Raw genomic sequence first — 11,990 nt, 5'->3', positions numbered from 1 at the left:
CCTCCAGGACTGTGATATGAACTGAGTACCTCTATCTGAAATGATGGACAATGGAATACCATCCAGACGAACAATCTCTCGGATATAGATCTCCGCCAACCGCTCCGAGGAATAAGTAGTACACACAGGAATAAAGTGAGCGGACTTGGTCAGCCAATCCACAATCACCCAAATAGGATCAAACTTTCTCAAAGTCCATAGGAGCCCAACTACAAAGTCTATGGTGATCCGCTCCCACTTCCACTCCGGAATCTCTATTTGCTGAAGCATCCCACCCGGTCTCTGGTGCTCATACTTCACATGTTGATAGTTGAGACATCAAGCTGCAAATCCAACTATATCTTTCTTTATCCGCCTCCACCAATAGTGTTGTCTCGATCCTAATACATCTTCACGGCACCCGGATGGATGGAATACCGCGAACTATAGTCCTCATCTAGAATCAACTCTCGAAGCCCATCAACATTGGGTACACAAATCCAACCCTGCATCCTCAATACCCCATCATCACTAATAGTCACATCTCTGACATCACCATGTTGAACATTGTCCTTGAGGACAAGCAAATGAGGGTCATCATACTGTCGCTCCTTGATACGATCAAATAAGGAAGACCGAGAAACCACGCAAGCTAGAACTCGACCGGGCTCCGAAAGATCCAATCTCACAAACTGGCTGGATAAGGCCTGAATATCCATCACCATAGGCCTATCCGATGCTGGTAAATAAGCCAAACTCCCCAAACTCTCCGCCCAGGGACTCTAAGCATCGGCCACCACATTGGCCTTGCCCGAGTAATACAAAATAGTGATATCATAGTCCTTCAGCAACTCTAACCACCTCCTCTGGCGCAAATTTAGATCCTTTTGCTTGAACATGTGCTGTAAGCTCCGATGGTTAGTATAAATCTCACAAGGAACCCCGTAGAAATAATGGCGTCAAATCTTCAGGGTGTGAACAATTGCAGCTAACTCAAGGTCGTCAACAAGGTAGTTCTTCTCATGTATCTTCAACTGTCTGGACGCGTAGGCAATCACTCTACCGTCCTGAATCAACACCGCTCCAAGGCCAACCCGCGAGGCATCACAATAGACCGTTTAAGACCCCGAGCATGTAGGCAATATCAAAATTGGGGCTGTTATCAAAGCTGTCTTGAGCTTCTGAAAGCTCGCCTCACACTCCTTTGTCCAGTAGAACGGAGCACCCTTCTGGGTCAGTCTGGTCATAAGGGTTGTAATCGATGAAAACCCTTTTACAAAACGACAGTAGTAACTCGCCAAGCCAAGGAAACTACGGACCTCTGTAGCTGAGGATGGTCTGGGCCAACTCTACAAGACCTATATCTTCTTCGGATCTACCTGAATACCCTTACTCGATACTACGTGGCCTAAAATCCCACTACATCCAACAAAAACACATATTTCGAGAACTTAGCATATAACTTCTTCTCTCTCAGAGTTTGAAGCACATTCCTCAGGTGCTGCTCATGATCTTCCCGACTCCGGGAATACACCAGAATATCATCAATAAAGACAATGACGAATGAGTCAAGATATGGCCGGAACACACTGTGCATCAAATGCATAAAGGTTGCTGGGGCATTGGTCAGCCCAAATGACATGACAAGGAACTCGTAGTGACCATACCGAGTCCTGAAAGCTGTCTTCGGGATATCTGGCTCCCGAATCTTCAACTGATGGTAACCTGAGTGCAAATCAATCTTAGAAAACACCCATGCGCCCTGAAGCTGGTCAAACAGATCATCAATTCGATGCAAAGGATAATGGTTCTTAACTGTGACCTTGTTCAACTGGCAATAATCAATACACATACGCATAGAACTATCATTTTTCTTCACAAAAAAGACAGGAGCACCCCAAGGTGATACACTGGGCCGAATATAACCCTTATCAAGCAATTCTTGTAACTGATCCTTCAACTTCTTCAACTCAAGAGGAGTTATACGATATCGAGGAATAGAAATAGGCTGAGTGCCCGGCAACAGATCAATGTCAAAGCCAATATCTCTATCAGGCGGCATACTTGGAAGATCAGCTGGAAACACATTGGGAAAATCCCGTACTACTGGAACTGAATCAACTAAAGGGGTATCAATACTGACTGTTTACCGTGAAAATGATAACAACAATTAAATTTGTAAATGGGATTCTAAAAATACGTGATCTATTCCTAACCTAGTTGTTAGAGCAGTTGATGTTAATAATATAGAATCTAATGATGACAAGTTAGCTAAAACTAGATAGTAATTGAACCGTAAGGCTTGCTGCCTGGGTATAGGTCTGATTGATGAAGGACCTCGGGGTCGACATTGGGGTCAAGCTCGAGCTATCGGGGATAGTCACGGATGGGATAACAGTTGACGATATAAGTAAACAAGGCTCTTTATGGCTAATACTAAGGCGTACAATGAAGAATGAGTAAGAACACAATGAATATCGAGGTGGTCTCGGGCCAGTGAGAACAAACAAGCTTAGAAAGAAGAGAGAGAGAGAGAGATATTATTGCACTTGTGGAGAAATGGAGCAACATCAGTCTGTTATAAGGTAATGTGAGTCCCCTTTATATAGGAGGGGAAATCGGCTGCAGGTACATGGGCATTAATTATAAAGTATGGAGATGGGATGGCTTGGCGTGACGCCTCAGCGTAGGTTCTGGATAGGCCAGCCCTATTAGACTTAGCCTTGTGCCTTGGGAGCTTCCCCCTTTGTCCAGGCTTCAATCTTTGTTTTTTCCTAAATCGGGCCTTGACGAGCCCCAAGGTCGGGAACTCGGTCGAGGCATCCCGCCCTTGGGGTCTCGAGGCGTTATTTCGAAGCGACTTGTCAGTAAGAAATGAAGTCTTCTAATTTTGCCGCGTACAGATAGTCTCGATGTTTCCCATGACGAAGTGATGGGAAATGATTCTGATTCCTCAAGCTCCTTATAGTGACGTCATTCCGATGATGCGACACCTGGCGTGAGCCTTATGGCGCCTGGGGCATCCACAGGCTCATGCATTTTTGACTTCATCCAATGCACTCTAATTCCTGCTCCCCAAGTTGAGGGTACCGCCGTCGGTTCATTTTTCTAAGGATGCATTAACTACGTCCGTTGGTCAATCTTTTGAATCCTTGATGACCGTGTCATAACCCCCTATAAATGGGGATGTTCTAGCATTGTCTTTCTTATCCCAGTGCCTTTGTTGGCTTGCTTGCCTATTCCCTCTTACCATCTTCTTCTACCTTTGAACATTATGCTTGGGGTTCATGGCCTGGAGGTCGTTAGGCGGAGCTTCCTTAGACTATGTTGTGGCCTTCTACTGGGGCTTCCCTTCGTCAAGCACAACCATGTTGTTCTGCTACTGTCATGGTTATTAACATGTTCACTATGGTTGCTGCTGTTGGCCCGAGATGATGGTAGACGGGGAGTCGATTTCCCCTTCATGTAGACAATCGTTCGGATTATACACTGCTGCTCCCTCTTCTACCCAGCCTGGTGTGGCACTTCATCCCTAGGGTTTTTTCTTTCCCAATATATAAAGTGGCACTACCGGCCGTTAAGGCTGGGGCCCGTCGAATGTTTAACCTTTGGCTTCAGCGGGCCATGTCTCTTTTCTCTGCCTCCTCTGCGTCCCCTCCTTTTCCTCTTCTTCATCTTCTCCGGTAGGAATCCCTTGGGGGATTGAGCTAGGAACCTATGGGAGATGGAGGTCAAAGGAATCACCCTCGAGGATGCACACTCGAGGGGCGGCGCTCGACGATGATGATATTGGAGATGGATCTTCGAGGGCGGACCGGGCGCCCGAGTTTCATCACATGTACATCCTTCTGTTCCTCCGCTTTAGGTGTAGACTTTTGTAGGCTTTTGTAATTGTATGTAACGAACCCTCGAGGGCTTCTTGTATACAAATTTTTATGAATAAGAATACATGTTACTGACTTCTGGTTTGCTCATTTCTGTATGCTCTCATGCCCGTCGAGGCCCTTTGAACGCCTTCTTTTATTTGTTAACTGCTGATATCTGGCTTGGTGCAAGCATTCTTTCTGATCCTCCGCTGATCGTCATGGCTCTCTTTTGAACCCATCGTCGTACTTCAGACCAATCCTGGAACGATCTGATAGGCTTGGGCTGCCGAGGCCCTCCGAGTTGTATGGAGATAATGCGTCGAATTTCGGGGCTTTCGGGAATGTTACCCTGAATGATGGTCAGCTTCGGGTACCCGGGGGTCCCTTTTGATCCTGATGTAGATAGCCCTTTTTTAAAATGCACAGAATAGACTTCTACTGAGGAGTTGCCTGTACTTAGGCACTGCCTTTGACCTTCGTGGAGCTTTCATGATCGGATCTTCCTGTGTTTATTCCTCTTTTTAGAAAGAGGGAACTACGAGACCAGGTACTTGCCTTGTGTCGAGTGATGGCATTGAAAGCTTCTCGAAGTCTGACTTCTCCTTTGCAGGGATCCTCAGGGTAGAGCGTTGTCTCGATATTGGAGATAATATGGACAATTTATCGAACTTGGGCTTCTCGTCGAAGGATGCTTTCGGGATTGGGTATGACTCAGTCGATCTGCATCGAGGCTATAGGTTTCTCGAGGCTCACTCCGGGAAGGCATGTCGTAGTTGCTTCTTACGCATATGTGGGGCGGCTTCGACTTCTTCGCAAGACTCACTATTTTTAGATAGCCGCTTTTCTGCTTTGGCACAGGGTACTTCATCTGTTCAGGCACAAAAAGTGTTGGTGCATGCCCTTGCTTTGACCTGTTAGTTTTACCATAGTCATGGAAACCACTTCGGGGCCGGTCCGGCAAGGAACGGGGAGTGTTGCTCCCGACGCTCAGGATCTGAGGGAGTTTGCTCTAAAGACTGTGTCTTTGATAAGAGAAGAACATATGGAGATGGTGAGAAAATACTGTGGATGGAACGAGGGGGTAGCGCTGCAGGTGCTTCCCCCGGATGAGAGTATTACGGACTCTACTAATGGATTCTTGAGCATATATCTGTATCCTTTCGTGTTCGGTCCCTTTGATAGGGTTGTGCTTGACTTTTTCTTGATGTATCAGGTTACTTTGGGGCAGATACATCCGTCGTTTTGCGGAGGCGGCTAGGCTTGAATTTATTCTTAACCATCTCGTCGGGCTATACTGGCCCTTTCATTGGCAAGGCCTACTAACCCTGAGGTGTTATTCATCCATGCCTTTTGTAGTTGATGATGAAGAGGACAAGGGTCGAGAGTAGGCTGGTTGGTTTATCCAGGTCCGGACGGTAGGAATTATCCTTGTGGAGCTTTTGTCCTTTCCCGAAGGGTGGAATTATGCATGTAAGTGGAGCGTCTGGTGCTTTTTCAGATTTTGCCAATAGCGAAAATCAGTTAAGTAACAACGTTGTCTCCCTGGTTGCAGCAACTTTATGGATGCCAGGCGAAGTCCTCGACCTGCTCGGCTGGGTCCGGAGGCTGGTGACCTATTCGTCCTGCGATGAGCGTCGATGGCAAGCTGTATTCCGTGCCATATGGGGAGTGAAATACCAAGGTATCTATGCATGCTGCCTTTGCCTTGGCCTTCCTAAAATTGAGGTAACGTTTTCCCCATTCATTCGTACTAGATTCGCCTCTGCAGATACCGGGCGGTTCCTTGGGATGAGGCAGAGCTCTTTCAAAGAGGGGAAGGAGTCATCGGCCTCCGAACCGAGGGATGATGGAAATAAGAGGGATCGGTATCCGCAGTGTGATGGCTCTTTTAGTAGTGCTGACCGGGCCCCTGCTTCCGAAGAAAGGGCATCATCCGAGTCTACTACTCCCGAAGTGTGGTTCCTTTGAGTGAATATGCTTTGCCCGAGGTCGGTTCTCCTGGGGCCGAAGAGGCAGGATCAACAAGAGTGTGTTCAGACTTCGAAGAAGTTTGTCGGCTTCACTTTGTGGTGAGTTTGGGCGTAGTTCCCCTGTATTCCGTGTCCTCCTCCCTTTATTGAACTTTCCTTGTGTAGGCTTGTGATAGGTTTATGTATGAGATGCTCTGTCAAGGGGCTAGGCTCCAGAAAATTTTGGACGAGGGCGAGTCCCTTAATCTCCTTAGCGAGGAAAAGGAGGTCGAGTTGCAGCATTGGCGATATGAGGCGTACCAGAGCTTGAATTATGAGAGCTATTTGACGAAGCAGGTAACTTTCCATGACTCGTGTTTTGCTCCCGTTAGACCTTTGAGGTTAACCCCCTTTTTGTTATATTAGCTGCAGAAAAGGACGGAGGCCTTAGAGTACCTTAAGGGCGATGTTGACCGCGCCAGAACTACTTGTGGTGAGCTGAGGGCTCAGGTGCAAGCTCAAGCTTTAGAGGAGGCAGGCACCTTGGCCAAGGTCCCTGCCTTCGAAGCCCAACTTCGCTTGGCTCGTGATGATGCCTAAGTCCAAGCGGATATGATCGGGAAACTCAAGTCTGACCTCTCAAAGATCATGGCTAAAATAATTGATGCCCGGGCTGAAGCGGTGCTGAACCGAACAAGGCTGATCAGGAGATGGAGAATCATATGAAAGATGCTGCAGATGCTCAAGCTAAGTTGAGGTGAGCCCTCGACCAGGAGAAGAGGATTGAGGAATATGTTCGTTGTAGATCCCAAAGAGAAGTACTCGAGGAGATTGGTGCGAGAGGATTTGTTCTCTCAAAGGAATTGACTTGAGCAAGGACGGATGAGCACGATGCGTGATCACTTCATGATGACGAGGCAAAGAGCGAACCCGACAAGTTGTAGCCCTTTGGGGTAGAGCGTATATTTCGCCATTTGGTCGCTTTGTTTTTGATATACATAGAGCATATTTGTAGATGGAGAGTGTGCCTTCTTTGCATATGTAATATAAGAGGAAACTTGAAGCTTTATTTCTTCTGCATCTCTTTTCTGTTATTGCTTTTGACCAGGCAGGCTGGTTTCGGTGTTTGGCGGGATCCTCGTAGGTCTGGAGCTGATCGGACAGGCCCGTGGGCTCTTAAGTGCGATCCTTGATGTGAGCAAGCGCTGGGACCTCCATGCTTTGCCCGACTGTTTGGGCTTGGTCTCTGAGTCGGACTTCGACTCGAGCCTTTTTATCCTTAAATCATTTATGCCCGTGTGGGCAGGTAGTAATTGCTCTCATTTCTTGCCCGTGGGCATTTGCTGTTCAAACTATTTTGGGTCCAGTCTCCGAGTCGCGTTATGATTCGAGATTTAATTGACCCTTATTTATCTTCCGCCTGCATGGGCATATTTCGATGGCCTTTTGTGCTTTTTTTGGTTGTTGAGACCTTTCCACATGTGGCCCGGAGGCTTGCATAGTTAACTATTTTGGATCCAGTCTCCGAATCGGGTTACGATTCGAGCTCACTTTAATCCTCAAGTTATCAATATTTTAGCTGGCGACGATGGCTCTTATGCTGTTTGGTCGTTGAGACCTTTTAATATATGGCTCATAGGCTTGCTTAGCTGGCGACAATGGCTCTTACGCTATTTTTGCCCATGGGCTTTTGTAAGCTTTGTTTTCCGCTCGTTAAGGTCTTTTGAAAGATTTTTGCTTGAACCATTGTCGGTTCTGGAGAACCTCATTTTCAACTCATTATCGGCGATATTTGAGCACCTCGGAAGGTTTATAGCTCGTAGGCTGAGTAGGTCAAAGCCTTTGTGATTCGGTGCTAACATGGTCGAAGCTCGTTTTTACCTGTTGAAGGAAGCCTATTTTAACCGGTTCTTTCCAAAGTATATTCGAAGTAGTGGCTTGCGATTTTTGTTTAGCGATGGTCGGGCGTCCCCGAGTTGCGTTAGTTTGGCTGTATCAGCCGTTTTGACCGTAGTCATATGCGTTTGGCTGTAGCCATTTTTGGTTCCGAGTGACAGTTCAGGCATCTACACCAAGGGTATGCCCTTTTGGGATTCTTACAAATGCGACGTATAGCTTGAACTTCGGAATTTTCATGCTTGTTGAGGTCTTACAATTAGTCATGCCTATTGAGGTCTTACAGTTTTTGTTGCAATGTAAAGTAGACTTGATCATGCCGAGTCTGCCTGCTAGGGGTCTTACAGTTTCGGGTTTTTCAGTGCATGGCGATTGGCGATGAATAACAATATTCGAGTAATCAAATTTGTTTAAGCGTGAAGACTGTTTTTTGTGAGCTCGGAGTTGCCTTGTAGGGGCTTTATGAGCCCGGAGTTCCAACCATGGGGTCATGTAGGTGCTGAATTACTGACTCTAAGTCTCCGAGTATCTCGGGATGCATCTGGCGAAAGGGTCCCTACCGGGAATACACTGTAATTTCCTAGCTCGGAGAATGGGGTGCTGGAAGACATCCTTCGATCCTCAGTCGTAATATAATTTGTTGTGATGAGTTGACCTATATCGGGTCAAAGCTGATCGCTTAGAGGTTTGTCATACCTGAAAAATGTTTTGTGATTTCAGAGCCTCGAGCCGGAGGCCATTAGGGGCATTTGAACTGCTGGTATCCTTTCCCGAGTTCTTCGGGGCGTTTTGGCGAAAGGACTTGTTACCCTGTTTGGAGAAGGATTTCCCTTCCCCTTTTCTATTTTGACAAAATACATTTTTTGATTGCTCAATACAATAGTACATGTTTTTGCCGATGGGGCCTGACTATATCAGTCGTCTGGTCCGACACATCATTTTCCTACAGGAAACCTCATTTGGCGTTTTCAAAACTCTTTCAAGCGGGCAGTTTTTCGGGGGGAATGCCCCATGCCTATTCAAATGTCGGCCGCTAGGATAGTCTTGAATATATTTTCAGAGTTCCCTCTTAAGCGGCTTGCAGACGTTGCCTCATTAAAAACCTTTCCGGTAAAAGCCCTTCTTCCCGAATAAAATCTCGGTCGAAGGAAAAGAGTGCAACGGGTGCGCCTTTGGGGCCTCGAGGTATTGCAATAGCACTATCGTCCTGGTAGCTCTGATCGGGTGCTTGTACGAAGGTTAATTCCGAATAATAATAATAATAATAAAAAAATGGTTGTACCTTGAAACGGGGTATGCCGGCGATGCCTTGGGATCAATATTTTATAACTGCCCAGGGCGGAGATGCGGCATGGATCTTTACTCTGTTTTGTCAAGTTCGACCGGAGGTGAGACCTGGTTTTCTTGTTGTTTCATTCGGGGGTGGAGGTATGAATGTTGGTACTGCATCGTGTATAGTGAACATTTCCCTTGCTGCATGTCATTGCCCGTAGACAATTTTGACCTCGTCCTTTGTCGGGAATTTTATTGCCCGGTGGAGGGTGGATGGTACTGCTCTCATGCAGTGTATCCAAGGTCGTCCAAATAAGGCGTTATACCTCATATCTCCCTCGATGACATGGAATTTGGTGTCTTGGGTTGTGCCGGCCATGGTAATCGGAAGGACGATTTCTCCTTTTGTTGTTTCGCTCGCCATATTGAATCCATTGAGGACACGGGTGGCGGACACGATTTGTTCGAGCAGCCTGAGTTGTTCTATCACCCTCGACTTGATGATATTAGCCAAGCTATCTGGATTCACGAGTATACAGTTTATTTGAAAATAATTTACAAGAAATGAGATTACTAGGGTATCGTTGTGGGGTTGAGACAGGGCCTCGATGTCCTCTTTGAGGAATTCCCGGAGGTTCCCTTTGTTGAGCAATCGAGCCACTTCCTCCCGTAGCTGATGGCAATCCTCGGTCCTGTGACCGTACGTGTTGTGAAATTCGCATACTAAGTTGTAATTTCTCTGCGAAGAGTTTGACTGTATTGGTTTGGGCCACTTGGGCTCTCTGATCCTACTAATGGCAAACATGATGTCTGAAACGTCGATGCAGAAGTTGTATTCCGATAAATGGGGCGCGTTTGTTGGAGCTATTTTTGATCAAACATGGTTCTTTTGGCGAGCCCTCGAAGGTCCTATCCTTGATCCATCCTTCGATCGTTGCGAAGTAGGTTGCACCTTGGGGCATTCCTTCTGTCTTCGAGGTACGGTTGATACCTTTCTTTGTTTAATTTTGAATCTTTTACCAGGAGTTTGTTTGGGTATACAGAGCCCGAAGGGCCTCCCTATTGGTCATCCTCAGTCCTGATCTTCTACTGGTACCGGTTGTGGATGTCCGGCCAGGTCACGGCCGGATATTCGATCAGGTTCTACTTCAGCTGTTTCGAGGCCACCGAGCTTCATTCATTCAGGCCTTGGGTGAAGGCCTGTAGCGCCCAATCGTCGAAGACTGGTGGCAGCTCCATCCGTTCCGTCTGGAAGTAAGACACGACTTCTCGCAGCATCTCGTTCTCTCTCTGCTTAATTTTGAAAACATCAGACTTCCTTGTTGCTACCTTGATGGCTCCAGCATGTGCTTTTACGAAGGAGTCTGCCAACATGGCGAATGAATATATGGAGTTGGGAGCCAAGTTGTGATACCACATCATGGCCCTCTTCGAAAGTGTTTCTCCGAATTTTTTCAGCAACACAGACTCGATCTCGTCATTTTTGTTACCTTTTACTACGCAGGTATAGGCAGTAACGTGTTTGTTGGGGTCGGTGGTACCCTTGTACTTAGGGAGTTCCGTCATTCTGAACTTTTTAGGGATGGGCTTTGGGGCCGCTTCCTCTGGGAACGGACTCTGTATGAACTTCTTCGAATCCAAACCTTTCAGGACTGAGGGTGCTCCCGGGATTTGATCCACCCTAGAGTTGTAGGTCTCGACCTTTTTATCGTTGGCTGAAATCATCTTCTCACCTGACTCGATCCTTTTGGTGAGGTCCTCGAGCATATTCACTATGGCGGGGTCAGCTGCTGACCCGTTATTGCTTGATCTTTCGGGTACCTGCTTGGCGGGGGGAGCTACCTCTGATACTATTGTGCTGGGAGTTCTCGGATGGCTTTGCAACTGAGTAATGGCTAGCTGTTGTGCCTGCAACATTTCAAAAATAACATGAAGACTAACTTCCTATTCCTCCCGGGCTGGGGTTTTTTGAGCTTCCTGTTGGTCGTTGTGTCGTATGCTCCTGTTAGTGTGAGAAGTTTCGTCGATTTGTTGTGCGTCCTATGAGTTTGTGTTCGCTAGAATTGGTCAGGGAACGTTATCTGGTTAAAGTGGTGCTACGGCGATCGGGACAGCCATGCCATTGTCCCCGTGATTCTCCAGGTTGTCGTTCTCGACTCCATTTACCGAGCCTAACATTTTTTCCTGAAATCAAAGGATCCTGGACAAGAAAAAGTGTGAAAGATAATGTGTGTTTCTGCAATGAAACTAGCAAGAAGATAATCACTATTATTTTTAGCCCCACGGTGGGCGCCAAACTGTTTACCGTGAAAATGGTAACAACAATTAAATTTGTAAATGGGATTCTAAAAATACGTGATCTATTCATGAGCAAGTTGTTCGAGCAGTTGATGCTAATAATATGGAATCTAATGACAAGTTAGCTAAAACGAGATAGTAATTGAACCGTAGGGCATGCTGCCCGGGTATAGGTCTTATCGATGAAGGACCTCGGGGTCGAGCTCGAGCTATCGAAGATAGTCGGAGATGGGATAACAATTGACGATATAATTAAACAAGGCTCTTTATGGCCAATACTAAGGCGTACGATGAAGAATGAGTAAGAACATGATGAATATCGATGTGGCCTCGGGCCATTGAGAACGAACAAGCTTAGAAAGAAGAGAGAGAGAGAGAGAGAGAGAGAGAGAGAGAGAGAGAGATTATTGCACTTGTGAAGAAATGGAGCAACATCAGTCCGTTACAAGGTAACGTGAGTCTCCTTTATATAGGAAGGGAACTCGGCTGCAAGTACATGGGCGTTAATTACAAAGTATGGATATGGGATGGCTTGACGTGACGCCTCAGCATAGGCTCGAGATAGGCCGGCCCTATTAGACTTAGTCGTGTGCCTTGGGAGCTTCCCCCTTTTTCTTGGCTTCGATCTCCGTTTTTCCCTACGTAGGGCCTTGACGAGCCCCGAGGTCGGGAACTCAGTCGTGTCCTCCCGCCCTCGAGTTCTCGAGGTGTTCTTTCGAAGTGACTTGTC

This window comes from Nicotiana tabacum, chromosome 10, assembly GCF_000715075.1.
Source record: "Nicotiana tabacum cultivar K326 chromosome 10, ASM71507v2, whole genome shotgun sequence".
NCBI classification, from domain to species: Eukaryota; Viridiplantae; Streptophyta; class Magnoliopsida; order Solanales; family Solanaceae; genus Nicotiana; species Nicotiana tabacum.
The sequence above is the reverse complement of the archived record's forward strand: the minus strand, read 5'-3'. Positions refer to the sequence as shown.